The sequence below is a fragment of the Rhinatrema bivittatum genome, chromosome 9 (assembly GCF_901001135.1).
Source record: "Rhinatrema bivittatum chromosome 9, aRhiBiv1.1, whole genome shotgun sequence".
Lineage (NCBI taxonomy): Eukaryota > Metazoa > Chordata > Amphibia > Gymnophiona > Rhinatrematidae > Rhinatrema > Rhinatrema bivittatum.
This window is the reverse complement of record NC_042623.1, coordinates 119,348,834-119,366,385: the sequence shown is the minus strand read 5'-3', so window position 1 is coordinate 119,366,385 and position 17,552 is coordinate 119,348,834. Positions and strand designations below refer to the sequence as shown.

At 41.0% G+C, this 17,552-nt stretch overlaps 1 protein-coding gene and 1 long non-coding RNA gene across 7 annotated transcripts in view; one reads left to right on the top strand and one right to left on the bottom strand.

Annotated features, from left to right (window-relative positions):
• The window catches only part of TAFA2 (TAFA chemokine like family member 2), a 505,302-nt gene that overhangs the window by 173,212 nt on the left and 314,538 nt on the right, over positions 1-17,552 (top strand). The gene's annotated exons all lie outside the window — the stretch shown is intronic.
• Positions 11,224-16,504, bottom strand: LOC115099295. Of its 2 annotated transcripts, XR_003858736.1 has the most exons (4): positions 16,447-16,504; positions 12,985-13,053; positions 11,970-12,086; positions 11,224-11,343 (listed from the first exon to the last, which is right to left on the bottom strand). It is a non-coding gene; the product is annotated as an uncharacterized LOC115099295 (long non-coding RNA). The 2 variants fall into 2 exon arrangements; XR_003858737.1 differs by lacking the exon at positions 11,970-12,086.

The following is a 17,552-nucleotide window of genomic DNA, read 5'->3' as shown; positions in this document are numbered from 1 at the left end:
GCAGTATGATGAACTATAGAAAATCAATTATACACATAAGCCACAGAGCTGATTTGCAGATAACACAATTAAAACCGAAAAAGTAAGAGGTGACTATGAAATACATAAAAATCATTCAATAGGGCCCTATATATGTAACCAAGAAGCAAGTCTACAATATTTGAGAGTGGGTACCTTCTCATATTAATAGTATAAACAGACTGTATTCCATCAAAAATGAATATTCAATAATGACTAGTTTTTCCAATTTGATAAGATCTGTTGCAGCATTGTAGTAAGAAGGAAATCAAGCAATTTCTTATGAAAAAGAGGGAGGGAAATTACCCAGAGCAGATGACTTTTAAATTATTAATTTATATGAAACAGGGATTGATATAGGAAGAGAGTCAGAGATTCTCTCCCAAACTGCTTCCCAATACTTCTTAACCAAAGGACAGTCAAATATCATATGAGAAAGAGCTGCATCATCTGCTGCACAGGACCAACAGTGATTAGAATTTAAGGGACACGCTTTGAACAATTTCCATGGAGTCTTATGAGATACAAAATACATAGATTGAGTAATGGCAGATGTTAGAGACATTCTGACCATTGAACGTCAATATATTTCCCATTGAGATGCTAATGGGGCAATTTGCAGATCAGATTCCCAAATGTGTCTCAGTGCCAATGCATTGAGGGAAAAAATTATTTTCAAGCCATTTATAAATGGCAGAGACTAAATGGCCATTAACAGCCATGGTGCGATAACAAGTAATAACTCTGGAAAGAGCAGTCATATCAGGGGAGATAAAACCATTAGAACACAGAACATTATACAATTGAACTCACCAAAATCTTTGTGTGGGAGGAAGTAAGAACACAGAACTCAAATCTTTAAATGATAGGAACTTAACATCTTGTATTACTTGAGATACAAACCAAATCCCACAGGACTGCTAGATCTTCCAATTAAGAGGATGTTTATCCACAAGTATGTGTGGATTGAACCACAAAGAAGTAAGGTTGGATCCTGACCACTCAAGGAGGTCAGTAGGAAGAAAACCATCTAAAGTATTCAAAATGTGTGCAGCAGAAACAATGATGGGAGAGGACTTACCTAGACACAATAAAGAATCTTTTGGCAATAATAGAAAAGGGAAAGGACTGATTAGCGCCTTTTCTAGAGCTAACCAGGAAAGAGAGAAATTAATATACAACTGGTCAGAGAACCAATACAGAACCTGCTGCAAAACAAAAAGCCCAATGATAATTATAAACATGTGGAAAGTTCACACCACCCCATTCCTTAACCATTTTCAATCTGACTAGTGCAATTTTAGAAGGCTTATTCTTCCATAAAAAGGAAGCCAAAATATTGTCTATATGCTTATATAAAGATCTAAGAAAAAATTCCAGAATCATACCCAATAAGTAATTAATGTGAGAGCCAAGGAAGGTCACTTGTTAAACAAACTCAGTTTCATAAACCCCCTTCCAGGAGGGTCAGTGATCCATGGCAACAGGAAGGGCTGCATGCAAGCTGATATGGAAGAACAGTGCAGGCCCACAAGAGAAACTTGGAGAAAAACTGACTGGTGGTAGCAACTTACAGGAATAAATGCATGATAGACTGATTAGTTCAAAGGGGCTTTTCCAGTCAAAGTATAGTTTGTACTTGAAAAAAAAAGTAAAAATGGTTATTGAAAGTTTGCAAGATGAATTTAGTAAGTGCTTAACTCAGTGCAACAAAGAAGCTCTTTCTAAAATATGTAGATTTGCAAAAATCTCAGAAGAGGAATTTGGCAAAGCAAAAACCCATTATTTCCTCATTGGATTATTAAACAATGAGCTGGATGAGATAGGTGAGATGGAGGAGAAAGAAAAAGGTACATGTCTATTTCTCCAGATGATGAGCCAGTTTATCATAGCCCTGGGGAATGAGGGCCCCGAGGAGGCCCAGGCTGAAAGTGGAAAAGACTGACTGATAGAAAAAGTCAGTCGGAACCTTTTAATGCTAAAGTTCAGTCACTACCTTTCAATGCAAAAGCTTTTTTCAGGAATCTAAAGAGTACTATAGGAAGAAATGAAACTGCTTAGTAAAATAAATAGTATCAACCAGTGTGATCTAGGCCAGATGTGAACAAAAGTCAGTGGTCACAACATCACATTATTGCAAGGTACCAGAAATGACCATTAGGAAAGACTAAGATTTCTGGGTAAATAGGAGAAAGAAGAAAGAAAGACAAATTGTCATATACCAACTAGATGCATCAGATTTATTTATTTAAAATTTTTTCTATACCATCATCAAGTTATTTATTATATACTGACATATCACATCAGTTTATGTTCAGCTACTGTAGATATTTCCCTAACCCCAGAAGACTTATAATCTAAGTTTGTACCAGAGATAATGGAGGGTAAAGTGACTTGCCCAAGGTCACAAGGAGCAACAGCGGGACTCAAACCCTGGTCTCTTGATTTGTAGTCCACAGCTCGAACTACTAGGCTAGTCCTCCTCCCTATCATAACAGTTTACAAAGAGGGACATATAATAGTAAATGGTTAGTACTTTACAAAAAAGGTGCCAGTAATGTCCGGTAACATAAAATTGTTTAAAGACTAATTGATTAATGATATATATTACCTATTGGTACATGTCTCATGGGTGAAGCACATATGATTCATTCTAAACTTTTCAATTGTTTTACGATTATCAGTGTGATAAGAATAATTTCCAGGTAGGCACCTGGAGATTATGTGTTGGGTGCATGCTGCCAGCTATATCTTACTTATTTTCACCGTTCTCTTTGTAAAAGGCTTGTTTGAAAAGCCAGGTTTTCAGATTTATTTTAAACAGTTTGAAATTTCTCTGTAGTCTTAGTTCTAAAGGCATAGTGTTCCATAACATGGGACCAGCCAGTGATAGTGCTCGCTCCCTTACCTGGGTTAGTCTTGCCGTTTTTACTGACGGAATAGTTAAGAGATCTTTGTTTGCCGATCTTAAATTTCTATGTGGTACATGTACTCGTAGTGCTGTGTTCAGCCATTCTGCTTTTTCGTCATGGATCAGTTTGTGTATGGTGCACAGTGCTTTGAATTGAACTCTTTGCTCGTTTGGTAGCCAATGTAGTTCCGCTAGTGTATCTGTAATGTGATCCCTTTTCGTTTTGCCTGTGAGAACTCTAGCCGCAGAGTTTTGTAATATTTGCAGTGGTCTTATGGATGGACATGAGGTTGCGAAAGGGCTATTTGGATCCAGAAGTAATTGAAGCAGTTGTCAAGGCCATAAGTTCTGGCTTGAATGTAGTGTCCCCTCAGATTTTCATGTCTGAGTGCGCCTGCTTTTCCTATATTAGAAAAATATGTATGGCGATGCACTCGGGCCTCCCCCAGTTCCTTCTCAGTCCACTCCAAATAAGAAGCAGACTGGAAGGAAACTTTCCTATCCCTAACCCTACCCTTCCTACCTCTTGCCCTCTCCTCCCTGGCCCCTAACCTAACCCTACCTATCCCTAAATTTTTAATTTTAATACTTACTGCTCCCTGGGAGCAGAAGTAATATCCGTTTGCCGGCCGGCTGCTGGCATGCACTTCCCATGGACAGCAACAAATTGCTCTGTCCTGGCCCACCCCCGCCATGCCTCTCCCCACCCAGACCACGCCCTCGGACTGCCCCTTTTGCAGGGCCCGGCATGTCGGCGCGTAACGTTGGTTATGCACATGGCCCTTTTAAAATTGGGTCGTTAGAGTGCAGGTTAACAGAAATAAACAGCAGTGTAATCAACACTGAAGCTAACCCATCAATAAATATAACAATGAACAGTGTAATTGCAGATAGTTAAGCATTAAATAAACTTGCAACAAGAAAAAATCTCAAGATATAAATTCTGAACTTGTACTTAGATACTGAGCGCCCTGGGAAAAAACCCTGCATTTTTTATTTACCGTATTTGCTGGCTTATAGGACGCACATTTTCCCACTGAAAGGTGAAAAATAAGGAGTGTGTCCTATGCGTTGGTAATCAAAATTTACAGCATCCAGTGTGGGTGGGGGGGGGGGGGGGAGTGACGCGGTGGTGTCGGGGAGCGAGGGCGCACCACCCGATTGGCCGGTGTGCCCTCGCTCCCCGATGCCACCGCGTCACTCCCCCCCTACTGGACGCTATAAATTTTGATTCCCTGCATCCTCACTCCCCCATTGGCCGGTGCGCCCTCGCACATCCCAACGCCACTGCGTCACTCCCCCCAATGAAAATCCAACTTCTGAAAGTCTCCGTCTGTTGTTTCAGGAACATCATTCGGTATTTAAAATTAGATGTAGTCAAGCCTTGCCCTTCTGATTTTCTCTCTTCTTGGTCCTTGTATTTGTAGTCCACATGCTGACTGTCAAATTTCCTATAATCTTCATAATTGTGATCTGTATTCCTGCACTAGATAAACTGGCTTCTGACTTTCATACAATCTTCATAATCTTGATCTACATTCCTGCCATTAATATATTGATTTTCAGTTTCCCTACGGTTTTGATAACCTCGATCTAAAATCCAGAGACCATAATCCTGACTCCTGATAGTCCTATAATCCTCCTGGTCTTTTTCCAAATCGCTGTTTTTCCTAGAGATCTCTTCTTTCCTACAGTCCCTAGAACACTGGTCTGAGCATTGATCTACTGCTTTCTTACAGTTCTCTTAATCTCTGTACCAGTCTCTACAGTCCATATATTGACTCCTAACTTTTTTGTAATCCTCATAATCTTGATCACAGTCTTTTTCTGCCTTTGTGTAAACTTCATTGTTGTTATCCCAAAGACTCCTGACTTTTCTACAATCCACCCGAAAATGATCAGAATCCCTAAGGTTTATGTATTGATCGTTGGTCTCACTATCCCAGGTGTCTTGAGTCAAATTTCTCTGATCTACATATCGATGTCCAGTATTTCTATAACTCTCAGACAGTCTATCAATATTTCTTCCCTCTAAATATTGAGCACTAGCCTTGCTATAATCCTCAGTTCAGTAAATTATTATGGAAATTCAAAAAATATAGAAAATTATTTTTTTACCTAAAAATGTGTATAAAAAAGAGGGTGTGTCTTATACGCCACTGCGTTCTATACGCCGGCAAATACGGTATATATTTTTGTCCTTTAATTGTGCACAGCATAAACCTAAAGCGGGGGGGGGGGGGGGGGGGGGGGGGGTTTGAAACTCCTGTGGAACCCAGAGGTAGCAAAAAATAACTGGTTATCTCTGTAGTCAGAAAAGGATGCTGCCTTGCAAAGTTCTTTTCTCTCTAAATTTCCTTTATCAAGGCATCTCTCCCCACTAGTATTCTCTCAGAAGAACAATAGATCTGAATTTGCAGGTCTCAGATTACAAAGGAGCTAGCCTCTGACCCTTCAATCAAAACTTATCCAGCTAAGTGGTGCTGAATATCTGATCCCTGATTACAGATCCTAATATGAGCTTTTGTTGACACCCAAAGAGACAAGCACAATCCATTTTCCTTAGCACATTCCTTTTCAAGATTTACTCTTTATCTTCTGGACTTCCATACCAGTAATAATGTTTTTTAAAAGTACTGCTTTTCTACAGACCTGAAAATTAGACAGGTACAGTCCTCCTAGAACTCTCTGGTAGGTTAAAATATTAAAAATTATGCCATGCCTTTTGCTGGTCTATATAAACTTGGAGAGTGCGAATTTCAATATTGGCAAAAAAAAGATTCCGGGATTTTAAATGATAACTTATTGAAAAGATACAGGATTCTTGACATAATATTCATCTTTATTGTAGCTATTCTTCCCATCCATGAGATTGAATAAGGAGCCCAGACTACCAAATCCTTTGCAGAAGAGATATGCAATCTAAGGAATATAGGTTGTTTGGGTAACAAGAAATGTAGACTCCTAGATATCTTCTGGCTGTACCAGCCCATTTAATGGGAAAACTTTTCAATATTTCAAATTTATCTTCAGTCCCTATCTTTATCTCTAGTACTTCTGTTTTAGAAACATTGCTTCTGTAGCCTTAGTTGCCATACACCTCTTGTCCACATGATGACATGCCACAAACTTACTGGATTCCTAACATAAAGCAGATTATCATCTGCAAACAGACCGATCTTATGCTCAGTCCCTTCATGAAAAGTGATACCCTCAATATTATTGTCAGTCCTAATATTGGCAGCTAAAGGCTCCAATATCATAGCAAAAGGCAACAGGGAAAGCAGGCATCTCTGCCGAGTTCCTCTAAGGTAAAAGATGTAGAGGAGCAACCATTTACCTTTACCTGTGCTTTTGGTTCTTGGTACATACCTTTAACCCATTTCAGAAAATTTATCTCAAGCCCCAGCTTTTTTACATGGCCCCTTTCTACATGGCCCAAAGCTTTTTCAGCATCTGGTGTTAATAAGAGTGTATCCAATTTGTCCTGCTTGGCCATGTGAATAAGATGGTTCTTCTCACATTGTCTTCACCCTGTCTCTCTACTTCAAAATATGTCTGATCCTAATGAATCAATTGGAGGATGATATATTTTATCCTCTTAGCTAAGATTTTAGCGAAAATTTTTCCATCATTGCTCACTATAATCTTGAGTCCATATTCTCCTTAGAAGTAAATATGACATTTACTATTAACTTGAGCTAAGAAGTTGGACCCCCAACAATACTTCAATAAAAACTTGTGCCAATTTTGGCAATATGATATTGGAGCATGACCAAACCCATCTTTATCCAGACTTTTCTCCTTACATGAAGTCTATATTGCCCACTTCACCTTCAGAGAAGAAATCCTTTCCTCTAGGAAGTAGGGACTCCGCGTCATACCTATTTAGCTTTATAAGAAGCATATCTTCTAGGAAAACTTAAATTGCCTGTCTCTGTTAAAATATATTTGAGGTGTACAGGCTTTTATAATATGAAGCAAAAGCCTCACAAATATCCTTATTCTTCAAAAGTACGGAGCCATATGGATATGTAGCCCTAAAATTTTGGGTTTGTTTTGTTTTCTAGTTTTGGCTTTTTTTTCATTTAAATTTGGTTTATTAAATGTTTTTTTGGTTCAGTTCATTTGCTAAACTGAAAAAAAAAAACATTAAACACTCCCACCCCCAAAAAACCAAAAAAAGCCCAACTGCTTACCCTCCCCTCCCCCCCACCCCCCCCAAAAAAAAAACAGGTCTCCAGGGGCCCTGGTTGGCCTTCCTGGGGCAAACAACTGCCCCATACAGGGCCCGACACTTAAGCCTAGTTCTGTTGCCAAGATCTAGCTCTTAGCCAGGCCTGGTGCCAAGGCCTAGCCCTGGGCCAAACCCAATGCTGAGGCATAGCACTAATCTAAGCCTGAGTTAAGGCCTAGTTCCAGTTCCATGGTTTAGCCTCTGCACTGAGGCCTGGGCAAGGGCCTAGCCTTGGATTCTGTTCAGAATGAGTCAGGATAGGGCCTTGAAAAGGATAGGGCCTAGGGAATTCCCACCCTTTCACCCTCTTGCTCCCTTTCCAGCTCTAGTGTTCAGGGCAAGAGTGATGACCAGTCACTCCCACCCACATTCCAGCACTTGAAATATGGCACCATCTGCCTGGGGAAGATGCAAAGTGTCAATTTGGTGACTTTCTCCAATGCAGCCAGTGCCATTTTGTAGTATACATTTCTATGGCCAAAACAATAAAAGAGAGGTCTGCTCCAGAGAAAGCAATGAAGTGTTGTCACTCTGACACCATTCTCCAGGCAGACAGCATCATTTTTCAGGCATCATGACATGGGTAGGAGCATTGGACACCCCAGCCTAGGCCTTCCTGAGCTGAGATATCGATGCTGAGGCTAGGCTTAAATGGTGGTCCCTAGTCCATAGATTTTGATGCTGGGCCCAGCCAAGGCCAATTTATTGGGGCCCAGCCTGGCCCAAGCATAGGCATTGGGGCAGAGCAGGCCTAGGCCTTGGCCATGGTGCTGGGTACAGGCCTCTGTACCAGGCCCAAGTTCTGGTGAAGGATTCAGCACCAGGATCAGGCCTCAGCGCCAGGCTTTGTGACCTTGTCTGGATTGGGCCTTGGTTTAGCACCAGGCCCAGACCAGGCTCAGGCCTCAGTACTAGGACTGGACTGGGCTGTGGCCTCAGTGCTGGCACCAGGACTAGACCTCAATGTCAGACTTCAGTACCAGAGTCAATGCCTTTGCACTGGGTCCTGGTACAGGGACAAAGTCTCTGTGCTGGGCCCAGGCCTTGGTGCTGAGCCTGTAGCAAGGTACCTTTCTAGCCTGGGCCTAGGCCTTTACACTGAGACTAGTCTTCATTACTAGGGCCTAGTGCTGGCCAGGTCTATGTCTTGGCAATGGGCACAGACATAGACCTGGCACAGACATAGACCTGGCCCATCAAAGCTGGAAAGAGGCCTTAGTGGAGAACCTTTCTGCCAGGACAGACTCTTACTAGGCCTAGGCCTTTGCTCCAGGAACATGGCTCAGTGCTGGGTCTGTCGTAGGTGTTGTGTTTGTGGCATTGTGGACCCTTGGTTGCTGTGGAGATGACACTGCCCACGGGGAGGGGCCCCGTGGGGACCCACAGCGATAGGCTGAACTCAGATAGCAAACACAGAACTGGATGGAAGGCTTTATTGTACTGCTGTAGATAGATGGTGTAGAGCAGGAAGGTAAGGCACTGAGATCCACGAGGTGCCAATACGTTCAACAGGCTTGGACGTAGAATCTCACCCAGATGTTCATGATAGGCAGGAGCCCACAGTGCGAGTAACGCCGCGGCTGATGGGTAGAGTTGGAGCACCGGATCGCAGAGGTACTCACAGGAGTGTAGGCGTCTTCCTGATGATGAGATGGTGGGACTGAAGGTCTGTGGTGCAGGATACATAGACCGGTAAGCCCTTGAGGAGCGAGTACCTGATAGTATGAGATCCTGAAATGGAGAAGAGAGAGAAGACCCCCGAGGAGCGGTTGTCTAATTAGTAGAGGCCCCGAAGGGAGATGGAAGTGAGAGACCCCAGAGGAGCGGGTTTCTAGAGCTTCTAGAGCAGTGGTCCCCAACCCTGTCCTGGGGGCCCACCAGCCAGTCGGGTTTTCAGGATACCAACAATGAATATGCATGAGAGAAAATTTGCATGCACTGCCTCCATAACATGCAAATTTTCTCTCATGCATACTCATTGTGGTTATCCTGAAAACCCGACTGGCTGGTAGGCCCCCAGGACAGGGTTGGGGACCACTGTTCTAGAGGAGCGAGGCCCTTGGAGTGAAAGCTGCGTCTAAGCGTGCAGCTTAGAGTGGTCAGAGTAGCTAAACCGAAGTCCTTGCTAACTCAAAGGTGGTAGCGAAGCGTAGGCTTGATATACCCGGAGGTATTGATGTCATGCGGTAGGAACGTCCCCAAGGTTCCTGCCACGACATGTATTTGAGCGTAGGAGATGGGCGCGCGCGCGCCCTAGGAGGCCACGGGAATGAGCATGGGAGAATAGAACGCCCATGCTAGATTGGAGACGCTGAGGCCCTCAGCACTCGGCACCAGAGGAAGCCATCTTGCCCAAAGAGGGAGAAAAAGGAAGAAAAGAGGTAAAGCAGAGCGGTCTCAGCCATCTGCGACCGATGGACACAACAGTAGGACTTGATGCTGGGCCCAGCGTAGTGGACCTAGTCTAGGCCTTGGTGCTGAGCCTATCCTAAGCTTTGGTGCTAGGTTTGGACAGACCCTAAGCCTTGGCAATGGGACAAAGCCTCTATGCAGGGCCCAGGCACTGGGCTTGGACTGGACTTAGGCTTCTGCATCAGGACTGGCCTCAGCCAGGCCCAGACCTCAATGCTAGGTTGGGGCCCTGCACTAGGCTAGACTTCAACTCCAGACCCTGGTGCCAGGGCTTAGACCTTGGCACTAGGCTCTGGCACTGGGACCAGTGCTCAAGGCCAGACCTGGACTGGGCCTAAGCATCTGTGCCAGGACTGGGCCTTTGCTCCTGATCCTAGTGCTGGGCCTGGCCTAAGCCATGGTGCTGGGACCAGGCTGGGCCTATGCCTTGGTACTGGACCTGGACTGGGCCTAGAACTTGGTGTTGGGACTCGGCCTCAGTGTAGGGCCATGGTGCCAGGCCAGGCCCACTTTATGCCTAGGCCTCTGTGCCATGTCCAGGCCTTCATGCCAGGCTCTGGTGCCTAGGTCTAGGTCTTGGTACCAGGCCTGTTCAAGCCCTGGCATTATAACTTGGCCATAGTACTGGGCCTAGACCCTGGCATCATAGCCTATTTATTTATTTATTTAAAACATTTATTATCTGCTCTTTCTACATTCAGGGAGGAGTACAATAAATACATAATTGGTAATACATAAATAAAACATGAAAAAGACTTGCCAAGAATTTAAGATAATAATAAAATAAAATGAAATAAAATCTAAAATGAAATAACATTGTAAAAAATAGTAAAGAAACAAAAACCTGTCCGCATGTATAGTTAAAGAAGGTTTGTGGTGATTATGTTATGTCTGCCTGATTCGGGAAGACTTTCTTAAACAAATACGTTTTTAAAGCTTTCTTGAAAAATATATTTTTCATTGAAGTTTCTTAACTCGTTGGAGAGAGAATTCCATAGAAGTGGACCTGCAGATGAAAAATGTACATTCTTGGGTTTCTTCTAAATAGATAGCTTTAGAAGAAGTGATTGAGAATAGGATCTTAATGGTCTAATAGGAGTATGAATTTTAAGAATGGATGTGATCCAAGGGGAGTAAATATTATGGATAACAAAATGTAAATTGTAGCTAACTTATATTGAATTTGGTAAGATATGGAGAGCCAATGCAGATATTCCAGCACAGGTGTAATATGTTCATGCGTGGCCCAGGCTTCACTGTCAGGTCTTGATGCTAAGCCCTGATGTCATGCCCTGTAACCTTTTGGGCAAGAAGGCCAAACCATAGCTAAAGAAGCCCATTTGTTGTTTTTAATATGCCACCAATACATAAATACCCCCACATTTTCAGGTATTTTCATAGGAGGCTATTTTCAGTTCATTCCATTTGGAACAAATCAAAAATGGCCTCATTTGTTACTTTTGTGGCATTCATTAAAAATGAATGCACATCCCTATTGAGCCATTTTCACTTAGATGTTGCTTGACTATCCTCTCTGCCAATTCTTTTTTCAGCTGATGAGCTAAGAACTTATCAGCCTTATTACCCTGCAAATAGAGTCTTTGTTTTAATTCTTTGAGGTTATACTCAACTATCCTACCCAGAATATGATGTGGCTTCTCTTGCACTTGTACAAGTCTCCCTCTCACTTTACTAGAAGGGAACCACATTCAGGCTCTCCAGAGCCCTTAGATCTCTCAGCTGTAATTCCTCCTTTTTACTGGATCTGGAAAGCAAGGTTTTAAGCAAAATTAAGTTTTCATTAATCACAGCTTTTGCTGCATTCCAAATTATATGCTTTGTCATACTTGGATACTTGCTCTGATAAAAAAAAATAATCAATTATATCCTGTCTGACAGCTTCATTGCAGTTTGGATTATTTCAGATAAACAGGTCTAGGGACCAGCATTTTTTACTTCAGAGACTGAAATTGAAGCAGTTTACAATTTTCACTGGTGAATGATCAGACCAAATTATATCTCTTTTCTGAGATCTCAATTCAAGAAAGCATGGGATAAAAACAGGGGATCTCTAAGGAAGTGATGAGAATTATAATGCTAAATTAATTGGACAGATGGACAGGCTGGATGGGCCATATGGTCATTTTCTGCTGCCATGCTTCTGTTTCTGTGTTACCCAAGATCTGTCCACTTCCTAAAGAATTTTGATTTCCAGAGGTATACTGCCAACATTGTATCTAAAATCATGTAAATCCTTAACAACCCCCCCCCACCCCAAATATCCCCCTAATAAATATAGGCAAGCCCAAGAAGGATCACCTCCTTACCCAATAACGCCACTTACCATTTAACCATCAACCCATTTCATTCCCCCAAAGCTTTGCAACTTACAATATATTGTGATGAAACACGGGTTTCATACAGACAGAAGCTGCTTGAAGATACATGGCAGTTACGTTCTTCAGAAGATAGAGTAAGTTCTAAAGGGCATCCCAAAGAGAACATTGCCTTAATTCAGAAAGAAAAAGTGAACAAGAATTGACTAAGGGATGATAAATTCAGAACAAACAGGAAGCATAGGTTGCTGGGAAATATAGTTTGGAAATCTTTGGCAGAGAACCAAATAGGGTGATGATAATAGCCACAGAAAGGTGTGTTAATAATTGGGACACACACCTGAAGCTAATTATAAAACTGTTGCTTGGAGTCAGTGTGTCTTTTATGTTTAAACAATTTTATTGGGTTTTCCAGAACAAACAACAATTGTGTCTTTTAAAGGAAAAAACACTGCCTTATAGTAGAACTAGGTAGGGAGTCAGGGGAGAATGCACCGAGACCCAGAAGCAAAGATGCCTGCAGCCATCTGTTAGGGATTTTGAGTTTGCAAAAGTACAGCTAGGAAATGGTTTTTATACTGCCCGAGGGAATTGGGCTGACCTACTGGAAACTTCCAAATTATCCTGATACAGAGATGCCCATAGCCATTGGTTAGGGATTTTTTTTTTAACTTGCAAGAGTATGGTTGGGAAGTAGGTTCTGCACAGTCCTGGGAAATTTTGCTGGCCTACAGGGAATTACCAATGTATCTGTTAGGGCAATAAATGTTGTGGCTGGACTTGAACGAAGGTCTGCTCTGCCAGGAGTATGTGTGCTCTGCTCAAGAGCCTCAGAAAAGGTTGTTGTTTTAGAGCTAAGCAGGCTGAGAAGCTTTGAATGTATAGTTCAGCCCAGATCTGAACCCCAACCCTAGGGATTTATTGGTCCTCAGTGGTTCCAAAGGAATTCTGGAATACCTGGAAGGTGTTCCCAGCTTATAAATGGCCATGAGACCGAGAGGAACTCTTGTCAACTGACATGGAATGGATATATTGACTGGAATTAAGTTTACCCAAAGTGTGAGTATTACCTGTTTAAGTTGTACCTGCAGTGTATTGCTGAGAACTGTCAGATGATTATGCAGGGTCTCAGCAGTGACCTGTGACAATATAATCCAAGAAATTAACCGATAACACAACTCCCACCTTACCAGAGACTATCTCACTACCACCTTCCTTCCTCCCCTGTCCAGATATTATAGGCATTAAAAATCAATATTATTCAGCAAATTCAAATTCTTCCCTTTCTTGTTACTATATACATTTTATTTACCCACCAACTAATGACTTAACATCCATAGAACCCCTAGTAAACAAAAACATTTCTGACTTGAAGAAGAGAGTATTATCTCTTAAAACTGCCACGCTTTTCAACATTTATCTTCTTCCGATCTGCCACCTCCACGCTAAGATGAAACTCAATCACTTCATATACGCTGACGACATCCAAATACTCATCCCAATACAAAATTCACTAGAAGACACCTACAAAAAAACAGCCAACTACCTCACAAAAATAAAGCAACTGCTAAATAACATGAGACTCATACTAAACATTGATAAAACTGAAATAATCATACTGGACAAAAAAAACAATCCCATACACACGCCACCTCTCAACATAATGAATTACAATTCAACAATCTCCCCTGTCACACACGCATGCAACCTTGGAGTTATAATTGACAAGGAACTTTCATTCAAGAACCACATCACTTTAAAAATCAAAGACGGATATCACAAACTCCTAACATTACGTCACCTAAAACCATTCCTATCATACAATGATTTCAGAACAGTACTCCAACTACTCATCTTCTCCAACCTAGATTACTCCAACTCTCTGCTCTTCAACTTACCGCTCACCACCATCCGACCTCTCCAAATCCTACAAAATACAGCTGCCAGAATACTCACAGGAACAAGAAAATTCGATCACATTACTCCAACCCTCATCTCACTACACTGGCTTCCAATAAAATATAGGATTGACTATAAGATTCTATCCATAATTCACAAAATAATATACGAAAAACAAACAAACTGGCTCAGTGCATCTATAAAACTCCACGCACCAAAAAGAAATCTCCGATCAGCGAACAAAGGCCTACAAAAAGTCCCTTCATCATGTCACAAACTCATCTTTACTTGGAAAAGAGCCATATCCCTAGGAAGCCCTGAACTTTGGAACTCCCTCCCAACAGAACTGAGAACTCAACAAAACCTAAAAACCTTCAAAAAAGAACTAAAAACATGGTTGTTCACTAAAGCCTATCGAAACTCCGAATGACACTACCCTTAAATGACTATTACAAATTATACATAATTATACCCGAATGACTCTTAGAAAGAATATTTACTAGCATAAAATTGTCAAATTACTCTGCTGCATGTCTTTATGTTTTGTGGAAAGCGATCCTTCGTAAACCATTGTGATGGCGATACCGAACGACGGTATATAAAACTCGATAAATAAATAAATAAAACTAGTCAAGAAATTACTTAGTCCAATAATAAAGGTATCATCTTCTATCTATAATTTTTTTTAATTTTTAATTTTTTATTTATATTGAATAAATTGATCATATACTTATCATAGTTAAGAACATAAGAACATAAGAAAATGCCATACTGGGTCAGACCAAGGGTCCATCAAGCCCAGCATCCTGTTTCCAACAGTGGCCAATCCAGGCCATAAGAACCTGGCAAGTACCCAAAAACTAAGTCTATTCCATGTTACCATTGCTAATGGCAGTGGCTATTCTCTAAGTTGTTTCCTGACCTTCTCTTTTTACTATGTAAAACATTTCCTTCCACATTTACACCATTTTTACTTAGTGTAATTTAAGATAGCAATCCCCTCCCCCCACTCCAAGGCTAACTATTAAGTAGCACTGATCTCTATTCAGTATGCTATGTAACTAGCTACTATCCTAAAAAAAACCTTGCCATGCAGAATAGATGGACCGTTTTGGTCTTTATCTGCCATTATTTACCATGTTATAAAGCTAATATATTAGTTTCTAGAATGAGTTCCTTTAGGCTGGTTCATTCCCCAATAGGAATTCCATGCTCAGATCTTCTCTTTTGTCATATCTTCTCTAGTTGAAAGTCTCTGTCTCTTGGCTCTAACTCCTTCCAAGTCATACCCAGCTCTAGATCCATCTCATCTTTTTTATCTCCTGATAGCTTATCGAATGTATTCAAATAGTCAATCACAGTGGTCAGACAGTATTCTTTATTTCCCAAATTGAAAGTCAGAGCAAAAGGAAATCTACAGCTATATTTAACCTTCTTGGATCTCAGCCAAGTAATCAGAGGAGATACACTTCTTCTCTTTTGCAAGATGGAATGACCCAGATCTGGAAAAATGTTACCTCTGTACAAAAATGACTCTCTTATCCTTTGCTAAGTAAAACCAGTTTATCCTGAAAATGATGAAAGCAGACGTAATGGGCCTTAATCGATAATCTTTGTGTGACTGCCCTCCAAATGCATGATGAGCTCTGTCCAGTTTGAGAATACAGCCTGACTCATTGCTTACTACCAGCAGGTAAATATCTGTGACAATCACAAATACATGTTCCCCATCTCCCTTTTCTAGAGCTCCCAGGATTCTCGCACGTGATCTCCATTGCTTGTTTTTTTAAATCCTCATGTTTATCTTTAAAGACCTGCAGTTTCTATTCCAAAACTATGATTTCTTGGTAAAAATGAGCTAAACTGTCCATTTGCTTCCCTATGTGTAGCTCATTTAGCTCAACTCTGTCTTTTAGATTTTCAGGGTCCTTTCTGCAGGCCCACAATCTGAGCAATTGAAGTTCTTTAATTAGTGCAGCCAGGTCTGATTTAGTCACTGGGATATCCATTATAGTTGCATCTGCAATACGCTGGGGATTCTCTAGGGAGACAGGCTTCATACCTTCATCTTTCACAAGTTCTTTTGGTTGATATTTAAACTTAGAAAGAACTGCAACATAATTTAACTTTGTCACCATTTAACTTTGCAAGTAATTGCTGGCTGCAGTTTGTTAAGGCATCCTCTCTCTACTGCAGTTTATAGTACACTGAGACTCTCAGCACAATTACAAGAATTGATCAATGTTTTACCTCAAAGCTCTCCTCCTCAGCCTAACTACACACTATTAATTGGTACTTATTAATCTCAATGCACAGTCTTTGTGGTTCACAGGTAAGTTGTGAGATACCTCCTAAATCAGAACCCTGCCGGCTCCTAACTTTAATTCAGTGTACCAACTTGCCATCAGATCTAAACATATCAAGGCTTTCCACGCTGCACATGTTATACTTTATGCACTCTCACAGGTTCTCCAAGATCAGCATGACCTTTGCTATATCTACTGTTGCAGGTAAAATCACTCCAATGAAAACTTAAGCAAATCAATTTAAATCACAGTCTTGCATATAACATATTTTGCTTAAGCAGGAAATAGAAGGGCTATGAACAAGGATGGTTTGTTCTGCTTTCTTACCCCTTTGCCATGGTCCATGCATATCAAGTATGAAAGCAGGTTAGACTGGTTACAAGCCCTTTCCTGAGTGCAAGTCTGACAATGCGATTAATGCTGCAATCACAATTCCAATTGTGTCACAATTGCCCACATTTCTTTACAACTCTGCTAAATTTAAGTGCAGTAAACAATTCTGAAAACAAGCCTTTTAAAAAATATATATGTGTGAGGGAGGGAAGAAGGGAGGAACAGCAGATTAAGTACCCATTTTCAATCTGGCATACTATTTATTAAAAAAATGTGTTACCTGCCCTTCCATAGTTTAGGATAGGGTATAAAAAAAATAGTGCTCCCACAGATCTAAAGGTGAATTTTAAATGATACATACAAATTTTAGTATGTAAGTACATAAATAGCATGTACTCATGTATATGCTATTTTATAAACCTCAAACATTCATGTGTAATTAAGGGTTCTTGTGTAAATATATGCATTTAAAAGGGGGCAGTCTAGGAGTGTTCCAGGGCAGGGTCAACATTTATGCATGTAAATTGCTATTTTATAAGAGACTTACATGTGTAGGGCCTGCTTTTAAAAAGCATTTACACTTAAAATTGGGTTTTACAGGTGTAAATGCACTTTACTCAAAAAAATGGGCTTTTGAAATTGCTATGATAATATGCTTCATTTATGCACGTAACTCCTTTGAACATAAGAACATGCCATACTGGGTCAGACCAAGGGTCCATCAAGCCCTGCATCCTGTCTCCAACAGTAACCAATCAAGGTCATAAGAACCTGGCAATTACCCAAAAACTTAGTCTATCACAAGTTACTGTTGCTAGTAATAGCAGTGGCTATTTTCTAAGTCAACTTAATTAATAGCAGGTAATGGACTTCTTCTCCAAGAACTTATCCAATCCTTTTTTAAACCCAGCTACACTAACTGCACTAACCACATCCTCTGGCAACAAATTCCAGAGTTTAAATGTGTGTTGAGTGAAAAAGAACTTTCCCCGATTAGTTTTAAAGGTGCCACATGCTAACTTCATGGAGTGCCCCCTAGTCCTTTTATTATCCAAAAGAGTAAATAACCAATTCACATTTACCCTTTCTAGACCTCTCAT